Below are 14,408 nucleotides of genomic sequence, written 5' to 3'. Positions count from 1 at the left end.
GCAAAATTTTTCTTCCCTTCTATTTCCCCTTTAAAATTTAGCGCATACAGGGGTGCCTGGGTGGCGCAGTTAAGGGTCAGTTTCGGTTCAGGTCATGATCTTGGGGTCATGGGACCCCATGCATCGGGTTCCATGATCAACACAGAGTCTGCTTGGGACTCTCTCTCCCTCTGCCTCTGCCTCCACCCCTCCCCACCGTGCTTGCACACATGTACACATGCTCTCTCATAAATAAATCTTTAAAAAAATTAAAATAAAATTTAGTGCATACATGTAATAACTCTGTGGTCCAAGAAAGGTTTTTCTGCAAGGAAATGTGGCTGAGATGTGAGGCCAGCTGGACAGACAGGGAAGGACCTGCATGTCCCCATGGAAGGCCGTGGTTATCAGGATGCATGGTACGGGCTCGGCACAAGAACAGCTATGACAACCGGCTGCCACTCTGCGTGGTACAGGGTACATATGGGGTCATTTATGCCAGCGGAGGCTGGCGCGGTAAGGAAAACCAGCCTTGGATATTCTTATCAAATGTGCATGAACCTGCAGGGAACACCAGGCTGCAAAGAGCCGGCCCCTAAGAGCCTCAGCCTCAGCGTGGGGAAAGGGAAAGGAGAGATGGCAGGAAAAGAGGCTCCATTCAATTATCTCCTCAGTCTGTTTCCATGGCAACGGCTCCGGAAGCGGGTCAGAACTTTCTCAGTGGAAACAAACAGCGGCTCCCATTCACCACTGCCCAGGCCATGTTGGCCACGCCAGCCGCTGTGCTGTCTGGCCACAGAGGCCCCGGGTTGGGGACACGGGGGCCAGGACTGCCTTTCTTCTGTTAGCTGCTCTGATGGGAGCAGGGAGCCGCCTCTGAAGGACAGATCTGGAGGGGCTGCGGGTTTGGAGGGCCCTTCCTCGGCCTGCTGGTCACAAGCCAGAGGCACAGTGGCCAGCCACTGTCCAGGACGTGGCTGTGGGAACCATTGGCCTGCCCTACTTCTCCTGGGGAGCAGCACAAAGGATCGGGTCCTTTCCACCGTGACCACAGCCACAGCCCCACCTTCGATTCCTTCAGACACAGCTGATGGAAAATTTTTATGTTATAAACACTAAAAGATGGGAACTCAGGTCTTCTTGTCCTCTCAGATTTCTTTTTTTTTTTTAACTGAGATATAACTGACATATGACACATTAGTTTTAAGAGTAAAACCTAATGAGTTGATATTTGGATGCATTGCGAAATGCCCACAATAAGTTTAGTTAACTTCTGTCACCATTCAGACCTCATTTTTCAATTCCCACACATGTCCTCTGTCACATCCACATGTGCTGTCCTCCAACTCTGCTGGCTGGTCTCACTTGGCTTACGGATTGCTTCACATCCTTCCCCCTTCTGCTCCTGAGGCTTTATCTGAAGTGACGCATCGGCACCTGACAGAGACTCCGGGAAGCAGTGCCAGGGTCACCGTGACGACACACGCCCTCTACCGCAAGAGCTGGGTGCCACCACCGCTTCCACGGTGGACTGAGATGTGGAGCAGAAGCAGAGAGCGTCAACCCAAAGGAAAAGAAATGGGTGTTGGCAGTGATTTGTAACACCAAGCTGGCTGCCTAGGAACCTCCCGGAAAACTTATTAAAGACTCCCAAGTTCCACATCTCAGCCACATCTGCAGAAGTCAATGCATGAGGCCTGAGGGTCTGTCTTTCCAACAAGCTCTCCAGCTAACTGTGATGGGTGGGTATGCTTGTGACCACCAGCTGAATCCAAGAGACACTGGGAACACACTCCCCACCCTTCTTTCTCCATTTCCTCCTTGCACCCTTCTACTCCAAGGTTTTCAAAATCTAGTAAGCAGGATTTCAAGTGCAGTTTTCAGAAGAGAATTCAGAATATGGAAATACAATAAGCTCATACAGCAGCCAAGTTTGTAGACACGAGGTTGGGGGCCAGGGGTAGTCGAGTGCCCTCTATCCATCCCCAGTACTTGGCATGCAGGACACACTCCTTAAAGATTAAATGAAGGAATTAGCCAGTGGGATGGAAGAATTTAAAAACTAGAAGCCTAATAAAGGTTCTGGCAAGTTTCAGACCTTCAGGATCTGTCCCCTGGACCACTGGTCTCCTGCCCTCCTGGAGGCACCCCGACCTAGGTGCTCACATTGACAGTGCTCCTTCTAACATACAAAACCCACCACTAGGCAACCCCTGAGCTCTGAAGACCTCCCAAAGCTGGCCCCAGGGGCTACATGGACTCTGAACCACTTGCCCACCCACCTACCTCATATCCTAGCTTCTGTATGGAATTCCCTTCCTCTCCAATTTTGCCCTCCCTGCGGTGCTCACTCCTTTGGGCACCTGACCTGGATTTTGTAGCCTATCAACTTAGCTCAGCCGGATTATGTCTCCCAGAATTCCCTCCCCTGCCGTGTGCCAGGTCAGCATGTGTCACATGAGCTACCTCATGGGAGATGCGGAAAGCAGAGGCAAAGAGGCTATTTTCTTTCTATGTTTCCAAGTCCGTGCAGGGCATGAGGCCCTGGTGTAGCTGACACACGTCATCACGGGGCCCCGGGGGCAGCTGGTGGCGGGAGGCAGCAGCTGGGCCCACCGTGTTTGAATTCCTGCCCTCTGCTCTTCAGGTGCTCTGAGCTCTGGGCCTGCGGCTGGTGAGCATCTCAGGAAGGACGCCAGCTCCTCCTGCAGGTTCCTGGCGAGTCAATATTGAAGGCTTGCGTGGAGGTGGTGAGAGGGGACGTGTCCGTATTTGCAGGTGGCAGTTTATCCCCTTTCCCCACCTGCCTGCATCTGACGTCAGACCACATCATCAGACACAGAGCAGCCAGGCCTAACACACACAAGCGGTCAAAACCCCTAATAACATCACCTTCATGTCTGCTTCTCCAACAGAAGCCTGTCTGATACCGAACTTCTGTGTCTGCGGCGGGTGCCTGGCCCCCAGGAGCCTGGCTGGCCGTCCTCCTCCAGTCCCCTCTGCATTGCACTCACGGCACGTGATGATCGTCTAGTCATGACTTCTGCAGGTCATAAGGGGACAGCTACCTTCCCATCCCATTCATCTTTCCAGCACCTAGCAAATTCATCCACACCGCAGAAATCTGGAAAATGTTTATCCAACTGCACTTCATTGCCGCCTGGCCCATCACGGGTCTTCCCTGACGCACCAGTCCATGGTCTGCGTGGTGGCGTCTATGAGAAGAGGCCCAGCCCTGGCAGACAGATGGATCTGTACTAGAATTCCACCTCTGCCTTGCCCAAGCTTTCTGATTGTGATTTTGGCAAGTCATTTAGCTTTTCTGACCCCCACTGCACCCCATTCCCTTCACTGTTAGCTACTTTGTACAATACAGTTGTCCATAGGGGTCTTCCCTGTTCCTGCCAGGACAGGATTGCTATTTATTTACTGATCGCCCCCCACCCCCAGCTCAGTGTCCTGTTTACCTCTCCTGCAGGAGACAGAAGAAACCGCAGCCTCTTGCATCCTAAATACTTCCTGGCCGAGGCCGGGGTGTGTGGACTCCAGCTGGGGCCAGGCAGCTGGGGCTCACTCACCAGATGAAGTGAAGGGCAACAGAGTCTGCAGCAGGGAACAGCTGAGGTGGAGAATTCTAGCACAGCTGCTCCTGCCCCGAGCCCCTGCCTTCTGGAATGCTGAGCCCCTCAAATATGCTACGCGCTGGGGCACACACGTGTGCAGACGCAGAGCCGCCCGCACAAACACGTCCTTCGGCACGCTGCAACTGCACAAGCTCTCTGAGAACGCTGTTGTCTCCTAGCCTCCCCTCCTTGGGGTTATGAAAAGGAAAGTAAAGTTCACGTAGGAATGGCGTATTTTCTGTGGCCCTAGCCACTGGCTGAGCTCTGTGTAGAACACCATCTAAGACGACACAGGATGAAAACCACAGACACAGCACGGCCACGGATGATGCCACATGTCACAGAGGTAGTGGAAAGAGGATAAGTGAAACGTGAACCCCGATCACATGCCGGGCACTGTGCTAGGTATCTCGCACAACCAGCCTCGGAAAGAGCTTTTCTTGTGCACACTTTGTGGTTTAGGAACCTGAAGCTTAGAGAATTTAAATCAATTGTTCCTCATCCCACAATCAGCAGAGCTTAAATGCAGGCTCAGGGTCTGTCCAACACCAACGACAGCACAGCAGCACATGTGGACAGGCCACGCGAGACTGGTCGGTGCAGGGCATGCTCCGGGCTGGGGCAGGGAACGAAAGCAGACCCCCCCCCCGACTCTAACTCATCACTGAGTAGCTGAAGCCCGGAGGGGTGACCTGATGCAGACGGCGAGCACGCTGAGTGCTCCAGCCCCCTGGACAGGGACCTTGCCCTCCTGCCCACAGCCTTGGCAGATGGCTCTTGGTAAACTGATCAAAGGGAAAGAACACATAATATACATACTAATCCAATGCCTGGCTCTTGGTGCAGCCCATTCATTTTCTGAAACCTAAGCCTGACATTCTGTCTCTACTTCCCACCCTGCTGAGCTCAAACAATGGTAGTCCAAGCAGCCTCTGGTTCCCTTCCTGGCTCTGCGCTCATGAGCCACGAGCACCGGAGTCCTTCTCGTGGGAGGACAGTGGGCACCGGCAAGGACATATTCACCTGAACGGGGCAGAACTAACTTGTGAGCTATTCTGAAGGACACACCTCCGTGGGGCTTCCTCATCCAGCGCACACATGTACGCCCCCCAATGGGCAAGAGCTGGCATTCCCCTCCCCAGCCTGCAGCCCTGCCACAAACAGGATGTGAAAACAGGATGCATTCGTCTCAGCTCCAGGGGACATGGCTTGACCTGGATTTCCCAGCAAACTTGCAGACCTCATCAGCAATTCTCAGTGAATCTAGTCTGTTCCAAAGGAGGATTCATAACTGCACAGCCTGTGGGTTTCTAGTGCTTACTTCTACAATGAGAATGAGCAGAGAGAGCCCCACCTTGTCACGCAGAAGTACACAGAACCACAGACGCAGACCCTGCTTTCGGCGGTGGCCACAAGGGATGGGGCCTAAGCCCTTCTCCTCCAACCCAGTCTTCAGGAACGAGAGACTTGTTGAGGAAGAGGGCGGAGGTCCCCAGTAGGAAAAGACTTAGTAAAAGAAGAATGTCTTACACAGTTCAGGAAGGCAGGAGACAAAGTTACCAAGAACTGGATTCGAAGTTCTACTCTTAATAGAGCCGTTAACAAACCAATTTTCTTTCAAAAATGCACTTCCCCCCTCTATTTCTATGAAATGTCCAGAACAGGCAATTCTCTAGAGACAGAAGCTAGATTAGTGATTGCTTAGAGAACAGGGGTCATCAGGAGATGGAGGGTTGACAGCTAAAGGGTTTCTTCTGGGGGTGATGAAAGGTTCTTAAATCGACTGCTGTGACGGCCACACAAATCTGTGAATATGTTACACACCTTGTGTTGTATACTTCTGGCAGATGACTTATACGGCATGTCTACTGTATCTCCATGAAGTTGATTTACTGTTATTTTTAAAGATTTTATTTATTTATTCGACAGAGATAGAGACAGCCAGCGAGAGAGGGAACACAAGCAGGGGGAGTGGGAGAGGAAGAAGCAGGCTACCAGTGGAGGAGCCTGATGTGGGGCTCGATCCCAGAACACCAGGATCACGCCCTGAGCCGAAGGCAGACGCTTAACGACTGAGCCACCCAGGCACCCCCATGAAGTTGATTTAAAAACAACTAAACTGATGACCACACGTCAACCTGTATACAAATGTTCACAGTAACACTGCTCGTAAGGGCCAAAAAGTCAATACAGCCCTAAGTGTCCACCAATCAATAAATGGATAAACAAAATGTGGCATATTCATACAACAAAAAGGAATCAACATGAGCCTTAAGACCACTGTGCTAAGTGAAATAAGATAGTCAATTAAAACACATATGAGTCTTTGGGGCATCTGGGTGGCTCAGTCGGTTAAGGGTCTGACTCTTGATTTCGGCTCAGGTCATGATCTCAGAGTTGTGAGATCAAGCCCCATGTCGGCCTCCGTGCTCAGTGCGGAGTCTGCTTGAGATTCTCTCTCTTCCTCTGCCCCTCCTACCCCCCTCTCTTTCTCCTTCTCTAAATAAACAACAACAAAATTTTTTTAACCCACTGAATTACATATTTCTAATGCGTGATTTGTATGATATGTGATTTTTAATTTAAACTCAATTAACATATGGTGTATTATTAGAAGTAGATTTCAGTGATTCATCAGTTGCGTGTAACACCCTGTGCTCATTTCATCACGTGCTCTCCTTAGTATCCATCACCCAGTTACCCCATCCCTCTACCCTCCTCCCCTCCAGCAATCCTCAGTTTGTTGCCTGTGATTAGGAGTCTCTTATGGCTTGCCTCCCTGTTTTCATCTTGTTTTATTTTCCCCTCCCTTCCCCGACTCTCCTGTCTTGTTTCTTAAATCCCACATATGAGTGAAATCTTATGATAATTGTCTTTCTCTGATTGAGTTAGTTTGCTTAGCATAATACCCTCTTAGTTCCTGGTATGTGAATTATATCTCAATGAACCTGTTACCAAAAAGAAAAGAAAAGAAATGCACTTTTCCAACAAAACTGCAAGTTTTAAAATTTTTAAAGATTAAAAAAAAAAAAACTATCATATTTGTGTGCAATCCTTGATGTGGTACCTTTATCTGGAGGTAATGTGTGTTCTGTCATTTCTATTTAACAGAGGAAAAATGTGAGGAGACTTGAACAAGATTACAGAATGGAACTGGGTGGGGAGAGGGGAGCAGGCCTTAGAATTAGATCTGGGGATTTGTGGAAGCTACTATTCTTTGCCTTACATGTTTTTAAAATGTTTTAATCGGTGTCTTTTTAATGTTAATATTCACCAGCAGAAAACACCTGCTTCTTATCCCATTGCTATTGGCTGAGGGAGACCCTAGCGTGTGCTGGGGAGCAGGTGAGGCCGAACTACGTCTTCTGCGATTCCAGTCTTGGGGACAGTCCAGTTTTAACCTCCTTTCAAAGAACTCAAGCAATCAATGATTTCAATGCGAATACTTAAATGAGCACTCGCTCTGTGCAAACAACTCTTCTGGACACTTGGAGAAAATTCAAAGAGAGAAGAATGTGAGCTCTTAGCTTCCTGGAGTTCACCATCATGCTGGGCCAGGTGCCTTAGGAAAGGATACAAAGCTAGAGCTGCAGGCAAGGGCACGAATTTGGGCCAGAGGACACAGACAGACAAGATTATGGAACACCTGGTAGGTATTGGATAGCTAATATTAAGTGAGGTGCGTACTGTACCGATCATCCTCGTTTTACAGTTGTGGAAACCGTAGACACAGAGAAGGAGTAATTTGCCAAGAGCTGCAGTGCTGGTAAGAAACAGCCTGGATGTGACCCAGAGAGTCTGGTATCAGGCAGGGCATCCTAACCCCAAGGCTGGTATGGCACTCAGACTGGATGAGGTTTTTTTTTGTCTCTAGCTCTGGGAACTTAGGCAAGCTAATTTATCTCAAAAATAGTATATACTTCAATGAGTCCATGAAAAATGAAATGACAAAATATAGTGAAAGGGATTAGCACAGTGTCCAACAATAGAAATAACCCAATAAGCACTGTTAGGACAATGATACCTATTACAATACACTGAGACCTCAGATCTGTGCCAGATGCTACTGGATTCCAAAAGGTGGAAAGATTACAGCCAGGGAAGGGACTGAGAAAGCATCCACGGAGAAGCAGCTCTTAAAAGAGGACCTAAAGAAAGGAGATGTGTTCAAGGCAGGAGCTCCACACAGCCCAGGAGGCATTTGGGAGATCAGAGGAGGCAGTGGGGCTGGCGGTGGGAGATGCAGCGGTAAAGGTGGGCCAGGGCTGGACTGCAGGGATTCTGACCAAAGTGCAAGCACGTAGAGGCCCTAATTGAATAGGTGCCCCTGGGGAGATCTCAGCATCCCCTCACTGCAGTGTGGCCTGATTGTACTTTACGGAGACTGATTGTGTGTGTGGGGGGGGTCACTTCCTGAATGCACTTTTCTAGTTCATGGAAACAGTACTGAAGGTATCATCTGCAGTAGTGATGGTAAAAAAGGCAGGAAACACAGGGAAAGTTATAAAAGTAGAAGCAACAGGGGCGCCTGGGTGGCTCAGTCGGTTAAGTATCTGCCTTTGGCTCAGGTCATGATCCTGGGGCCCTGGGATCGAGCCCCACATGGCACTCCCTAAGGGCTCTGTCCCTTTCCTCTGCTCATGCTTTCTCTCTCTCAAATAAATAAATAAAATGTTAAAAAAAAAAGTAGAAGCAACAGGATTTCATAACTGAGGTTTTGGAATCATGAAAGAAAAGCAGAAATTGGTCCCAAGAACAGCAGAGAGACGGACGATCAAAGAGAAAGTTGTCAGACAGAGAAGGAAAGAAGGATAAAGAGGGAGTGAGGAGTTCTGCTATAAGAACACGCAGCTGGGGTGAGAGCGACAGTCATGAGCAGGCATCCGGCAAGTCACGGCAACGGGCACGTCACCACATCGGGAAACGGGGCAGGGGGACAGATGTGGATTGAAGGTGGGCGCCCAGACACAAGAGGTCAAAACCCTGGGTGTGGGTACCTGGGGAGAGCTTGCAGGCTGGGTAAAAAGCCCCAGGGGGATGCTCATGGTAAGAAATGGACAGAAAAAGGGAACTGCCAAGAATGGGCATCCAGCGAGGAGAAGCTGGAAGCTGCCACGTCACAGGCACCAAACCAAGGCGAAGAGGGAAGCGGGACCCGCGGGAAAGGCAGCCGTGCCAAACACAACAAGATCTGCGAACCGGGAGGGGCCTCTGGGTTGGTTATCGTTGCAGCACTGACCTCAGCATTTCAGCAAGGAAGAAGACAGGAGTCGGGCTGCAGGGGCCAAGTTCAGTAACTGGGGGAGCAGAAGTCAAACTATGGTTTTCAAGAATAGCAAGAAGCCTTCTATGGGATGGACAAGTATGAAGCACATGTGTGAAAGACCCGGGGTTCAGAGTGGGAGGACACACACACACACTCACACACATACATGCACACCTGTAACCTCGGTCTACCATAACAGCAGCAGGACAGTGTAGGGTTACACAGCCCAATAGCAGGTCACTGTACCCCAACTCTGTGAATCAGGGAAGACTTCTGGGAGGAGCCAAGACCACAGCTGGATTTCTCAGTTTGATGGGATTTGCCCAGATAAGGGGAGGTAGGGAAGACGGTGAGAATGGGGGCACCCCACTGGAAGGAGCAACAATTTCAGAGGCTCAGCATGCCACGGGAGCTCGTGGCCCATCTGAGCAATCACAGGAGCTTCACCCTGCCTGGAGAGCAGGTCCAAAGACGAGCTCGGTGGACAGGCAGGCAGACGCAGACTGTGAGGGGCAGGAAGGCAAAATCAGAGATGTAAGCGGTCCAGAGAGGAGCAGGAGGGAGCGAGCAACCAGAACACAGCCACACAAGCAGGGCTTCTTCCCTGAAGGCCAAGGGGAAGGAGGGATTTGGAGGGGGGAGAACAGGAGAGTTGATGCCTTCAAAAGAGTATATATATACTATCAGCTTGCCAGACAAAACAAATCTGAGGATGAAGCAGTGTCCAAACGGAGTCGATGCCTGCATAGAACATTTGTAAACCAGATTCCATTCAATTCATCCGACCACAGAGCACTGCTCTACTGGCTTGCCCTCCTTTGATTTATCTTTCTCTTCCATCATGCGATATATTTTTGGACTTTTTCACCATAAAATAGTTCAAGTATAGTCATAGGTAATGAAAGAAAGGGAAACTAAATCAGTGAATTTTCAACTCTGATGAAAGACTTAGTAGAAAAGAGCTTATAAATATTGGCGAAGGTGAAGTTTTGAGATTTATTTTGGACCTTCCTGCCTCTGTAAATAAATAACTGAGACACAACTTAGATCTGAATGCGAGTAAAACTTGCCCCTACCTCCAAGAGCGCAGGTTTTAACTGCTGCTATTTATATAATGCTAATGAACTCAATTTGCCCCTAACCTCTCTATCTGCATAAGCAATGCAATTTTAAGTACTCTGGAATTATAGCTTAATGGTAGGAGCATCGGTTCTCAACTGGGATAAAATCTGGGCTCTGCCACTTAACTAGCTGTGTAGCCTCGAGCGACTTATTAACCTCTCTGTGCCTCAGTTTCTGCATTTGCCAATGGGAATAATAGCACAGAAAACCTCACAGGGATGTTGTGAGTATTAACTGAGTCAATGTTAAGTGCTTGTTCTGTTCCTGGCCCATAAGCAGCGCTAAATAAACATTACCTGCTATTTCCTGCTTTTTCTTTTCCAATTTGCAGAACCAACCCTATAAGGGCTCTTTCCAATCTAGATGCACACCTAGAAATAATAACCAGATGGGCTCCCCTTCAGTTGGCTTCCTTGAAAGTAATGAATCTAAATCATCTTGACACACGGTGTATTTATTAGATCTCTAGCTAATTTTCAGGCTACTCTGTTTCAGATATACACGTACAAATAAAAGATTAAATTATTGTGGAAAACACTGCTGTGCTAGTCTCCTGCCCAATGTCTGGCCTCCCTCCTTCCTTAAGATGCCCATTTTGTTCAGGGCAATAAAGCAGTCACCAGAAAAACACTCATCCCTCCAAGCTCTCGCTGGCAATGGTGGTCAAGTGCCCCAATTTGGGGCTCACTTCCTTTGCTTTATTTTTCTCCATAGCACCATTGAAAGCATATAACTGTGTCCTATGACATCTCCCTCCGTGCTGACACAGCTCATGTCCACTCATCATGCATCCTAGCACCCCAAATGGGGTCCGGCACGCAAAGCCGGTGCTTAGGGAACAGCTGCAGCTTTAAGAAATGAGTGAGACAAACTGGAATGTGTTGGACAGGGTTTCTAGGAAAGCTTTGTAAAGGATGTGCCTGTGGCTTTTTGCCCTTTGACCTTCTTCACCCTGTTTCTCCTTCCCACCTGGAAGGAGTAGTGGCCGCTTTAAAGCCAGGAGGGTAACAATAACAAACAACACAATGTGGGTTCCGGAAGGCTCGGCAGAGCCTTAGCGCCAGCCCCTAGACCTCCCAGCGGAACAAGGAGCTATCAAATGAACACTGTATTTTTTTTATACCGCTGTTATTTGTAACTAAATGCATTCCCAACAGATACTTTTGGGGCACCTGGGTGGCTCAGTCAGTTGGGCATCTGCCTTTGGCTTGGGCAAGCCCCGAGTCTGGCTCCCTGCTCCGCCGGGCACGTGCTTCTCCTTCTCCCTCTGCCAGTTACCCCCTACTCGTGTTCTCTCTCTTTCTCTCATTCATACATACATACATAAATAGAATTTTCCCAGCAAAAAAGTCTTGCTCTCTAGATATTCTTGAGACTAACTGGTGAATAACAAAAAATTTAATTAACGTTCAGCTCTTTAGCCAGTTGACACAAATCCAAGATTGGTGTAATAAAGTAAATGGTCTCATCGATAGGCAACGTAAATAAATATAAATAGAAGAGGTGCAAATGAAAGCTCCCTTAGAGTATTTTATTATATTTTCAGTGAAAGCATAGAGAGACCAGATAGAATGTAAGAAAACGTTGTCAGACTGGTGGTGACAGGTCTGTTCTAGATTTGGACAGATGCACCTATCCCGTGGGTCTCCCGTATCTATGGGCTAAGTAGAGCCGGATCAGCCCCATCTGGCAGACGATTCAGGAACAGTGATATTGGGTGTATTCTCACGTCTTGTCTGACTTCTCATTGCTTGTCCGACCCCCACAAAAGATCCACCTCCTTGGTCTCTTCTGGTCAGAGCTATATTCCTGTAACTCAAGACTTTTAAACCCTGTTAAATGGTAAATACCACTGGGAGAGATGATGTATTTCTCAGAAATCAGGTATTTGCGTTCTAATAAACACCTGATACTTCCTTGGCTCAGGTTTTGTGTGGCGGAGGGAGGAAGATGTGCTGAGGCCTGAGACAACGGGGGGTAGCAGTGGGGGGAGGGGCTGTGGATCAAGACAGCAGAAGCCAGGAGGCCAATCATGTTGGCCCATCCCACGTTGCTCCTGCCATCTAGGTCTCTGCTCTAAGGGCAGGCTGCTGCAGGATTTGCCTACTTTTGTCTACTGTGTTCTCTTGCCTTTTGAAAGCAGAAGAAAACTTCTGCCCATAAAACAACACTGCTGACTCAGAAGGATATTTTGGTTGGCAGATACTTGGCGGACACTAACCAGACACAACCAACTGGTTTGCCAGGTCATCCTCCACTTACAAAACTACCCGCAAGCATTTTGATCTGAAGAATGGCAAGATTCAGCATTTCAAGGTAGTCACATTCTCAAGTACAAAGATGCAAATTATTCAATATAAACAAAACTCATTCAGATTATAATCTGACCTAGAGTGTCCATCTTATTTAAAAAAAAAAAACTTTTAGAAGGTTTAATCCAAAGTAATTATCAATATAAAAATAAGTATCAACATTTTGTAACCATCACTGTAAAAACTGATTTAGGTAACAATTATAAAAGGAATCTAAAACCGTTAGGTAGAAGTTTGATGAGGAACAAGACATTTACATAGCCTCAGATCATCTCCCCACAGAATATTTACTAATTGCAAAGGGAAAATTCTAACTTCTCAGAAGAAACCTGATGGGCACCACCACAATTAAATGATCAAAATCAGTATCACCAACAACGGGACAGACTGACATCGTGATGCAGTGCACTGGGAAGAACACAACATCAAAAATGTATTACCTGAATCCTAAGAAGAAACTCAGATAGAAGAATATTTCATAAAACAACTAGCCTACCCTCTTAAAAAACCCATCAGTAGCATAAAAGACAAAGAAAGGCCAAGACATCCTTTCAGATTAAATATGACCAGAGAGAGGACATGTGACTATGATGAGTCATTTTTTTAAGTGCTGGACTGAAGAAAAAGTGCTGTAAGAAACACTAGTGGGGCAATTAGAGAAACTCGAACATGAACTGTACATCAGGAAAATCGCTATTAAAGTTCCTCTACCTGGTAATTATACTGTGCAGTTCTGTAAGAGAAGGTCCCGGTCCTTGGGAGATACATGCTGAGTACTGAGAAGCGAGCGCCACAGAGTTTGTAACCTACTCTCTGACTCTCTGATCGTTCTGCAATAATCGTAATTAACAATATTATGTGTGTGCACGTGTGTGTGTCTAGGAGGGAGAATAAGAGTGTGCAAACTGAGTCTAAGTAAAAGTTATATGGAAGTTCACTGCACAACTCCGGCAACTTTGCTCTAAGTTTAACATTTTTCAAAAGTTTTTTTCTAAAATAAGAAAAACAAGAGTACCATAGTTTTCAAAAAACAATAGGGAAATACAGGGCAAGATGGATGAAAACTTTTAAGTTACTTAGAAACACCCAGGTTCAAGTAAACCACTTAAAAGAACAGAAGCAAAATGGCTGTATTACAGATGGAGAGGTTGGGGCTGTCAACAGTACTGTGTGTGGTGTGTATTCAAAATTTCTTGTTAACCTCAGAGGAGGCTGAGTGTCTCTCTGCTGGCCACAAGAGCCACGCCACATTTTACTAAACAAAGGATATAAACACAGAAAGAATAACTACCCACAACTGGGGGAAAGAAGAAATACCCAGCCTAACTATGATTAGTACAAATTTGGTGAGTCACTTCCTCTTAGGACAAAAGGCAAACATTTGTTTCCCAAAGGATTCAGTTCAGAAGAACACCTGAATTCTCAGCCTGAATTGTGCAAATAGGTAGCAACCTAGGTCAGAAGAACCTACGGCCCATTAACTCCATGCTTCTGCCCACCCTCAACTCAATGTACTCCCGTGGCACCTCCAATTTCCAAACCAATGTCAACTCCAATCTCCGAGCTCCTTCAGCCTCCACACTACTAAGCTGCTAGGAGGTTACGTGCAACTACGACAAAGGAGATTCAAGTTAATTGCACACGTATTCTCTAACCTTGAACGGGCAATGGCCTTGGTTTGCTTTTTGCTCGTCACCCCCAATGTTCCTCAGTCCTGAACCAAATCTGCTCCACCTCTTGGGAACTGAAGCCTTGGCAAAGCAGCCTTCCCTCCTGGAAGCCGCCTCTGCGCAAGCAGCACGCACACGTGGACGGATTAGACAGAGCTGTGCTGTAAAGCACACACACGCTCTCCCAACGTGCGCTTTTCATTCCAGAAATACTTTATTCCTAAACCACTTCTATGCTTCTCTTGGCACAAAACAGTGTAAGTGGCCCCGGGCCAAAGGAAGTGTCTGTTTAAAGACGAGGACTTTCTTAAAATTCCTTTACCTTGGAAGATCATAAATAGAACATTCTAGTGTAATTATGATGGAATAAAGAAGAAACGGGAAAGGTTATAGAAAACAAAAGAAAAAAAGAAAACCCATTCGCTTTTTTGTTTTG

The 14,408-nt window shown here is 47.5% G+C and overlaps 1 protein-coding gene across 4 annotated transcripts in view; it reads right to left on the bottom strand.

Annotated features, from left to right (window-relative positions):
* The window catches only part of SASH1 (SAM and SH3 domain containing 1), a 242,493-nt gene that overhangs the window by 86,283 nt on the left and 141,802 nt on the right, over nt 1–14,408 (bottom strand). The window lies entirely within an intron of this gene.

This window comes from Ailuropoda melanoleuca, chromosome 10 (assembly GCF_002007445.2).
Source record: "Ailuropoda melanoleuca isolate Jingjing chromosome 10, ASM200744v2, whole genome shotgun sequence".
NCBI classification, from domain to species: Eukaryota; Metazoa; Chordata; class Mammalia; order Carnivora; family Ursidae; genus Ailuropoda; species Ailuropoda melanoleuca.
Note: the sequence above shows the minus strand (reverse complement) of the source record. Positions and strands in the feature narration are given on the sequence as shown.